Genomic DNA, 1646 nt, shown 5'->3' with positions numbered 1-1646 from the left:
TCAAAAGAAAGGCAGAACAATATTTTTATCCATTAGATTTTATTATTTTTTAATTTTTAATTTTATTGATTGAGTGGGTACAAAACGCTTTATTGATTCCACTTGGTCCACAACCTACCAGAGGGTTCCAGGGTAGTTAAAAAGCTGCCAAGTGGCTCCAGGGCCAGGCTCAGGCATAAGCCCTGGCACCTGGGGGATGCCAGAGGGGCCCTTGTAAGGTTGCTGGGCTTCAAAGGCTCCTAGTTATGCTTTAAGGTCAGCCTTTCAAGGAGCCTCTCATTCAGCCCAGTGATGGGGCCAGCCAGCCTGCAGAGGTTAGTCAGGGGATTGCCTAGCTCCTTGATGGGTTTCATCTGCTCCTCTAGGAAGTGATTTTCTAGGAAGTCACAGGGCTGGGGGGCTGCAGGGACAGAGCCCAAGGCATGCAGATCCAAAAGGGCCTGGTTCAAGTTCTTCACCAGAACCAGGGAAGCTTTCATAGTGTCCAGGGTTTTATGCCATTCATCTTGGGATGGTTTCTTCACTTCCTGAAGAGAGCATGGAGGCTGTACTGGACTAGCATCTTCCAGAGACTCTCAGTGTTCTTGTGCTTCTCCTGAGGGTCAAGAGAAGGGGCTGAGGCACTCCAGAGCTGCCCCATGGCAGTAGAAATAGAAGCCTGAGACAGGTAGGTGTAGGAGATCTGCAGGTGCATGTTGACCAGAGGGTTGAAGACACCCTCTCCTTTGATTGAATAATTCTGACAAATCTGGGAGCTTAGGGTTGATGGTAATAAGGAACTAAGCTCAGAATTAGATGTTGGATATCCCGGAGACAGAGCATGGCCAAGAAGATAGCTCTGAAGGTCACAAATGGGAGAAAAGTTGGAAAGAATAAATACTTCAATGCTTTATTTCAGTTTACATTTTTAAAAATAATTTTTTAAATGTTTTATCTATTTTTGATACAGAGAGAGACAGAGCATGAGAGAGGGAGGGGCAGAGAGAGAAGGAGACACAGAACCAGAAGCAGGCTCCAGGCTCTGAGCTAGCTATCAGCACAGAGCCTGACGTGGGGCTCGAACCCACGAATGTGAGATCTGACTTGAGCCGAAGCCGGAGGCTTAACCAACTGAGCCACCCAGGTGCCCCTAAAAATAATTTTTTTTTCAATATTTTATTGTCAAGTTGTTTTCCATACAACACCCAGTGCTCTTCCCCACAAGTGCCCTCCACCATCACCACCACCCCTTTTCACCCCTCCCCCTTCCCCTTCAACTCTCAGTTCATTCTCAGCTTTCAATAGTCTCTCAAGTTTTGTATCCCTCTCTCTCCCCAACTCTCTCTCCCTCCTCCGCTCCCCCCGGTTCTCCATTAGGTCTCTCATGTTTTCCTGCTAGACCTATGAGTGCAAACATATGGTTTCTGTCTTTCTCTGCCTGGCTTACTTCGCTCAGCATGACACCCTCAAGGTCCATCCACTTTCCTACAAAGGGCCATATGTCATTCCCTCTCATTGCCATGTAGTACTCCATCGTGAATATATACCACATCTTCCTGATCCACTCGTCAGGTGACGGACATTTAGGCTCCTTCCATGTTTTGGCTATTGTTGACATTGCTGCTATGAACATTGGGGTACATGTGCTCCTATGCATCAGCATCTCT

At 47.1% G+C, this 1646-nt stretch overlaps 1 pseudogene; it reads right to left on the bottom strand.

Annotated features, from left to right (window-relative positions):
• Nucleotides 1-239: 239 nt before the first annotated feature.
• LOC115278812 overlaps nt 240-1646 on the bottom strand; it is a 3749-nt pseudogene continuing 2342 nt past the window's right edge.

This window comes from Suricata suricatta, chromosome 15, assembly GCF_006229205.1.
Source record: "Suricata suricatta isolate VVHF042 chromosome 15, meerkat_22Aug2017_6uvM2_HiC, whole genome shotgun sequence".
Classification (NCBI taxonomy): Eukaryota; Metazoa; Chordata; class Mammalia; order Carnivora; family Herpestidae; genus Suricata; species Suricata suricatta.
Note: the sequence above shows the minus strand (reverse complement) of the source record. Positions and strands in the feature narration are given on the sequence as shown.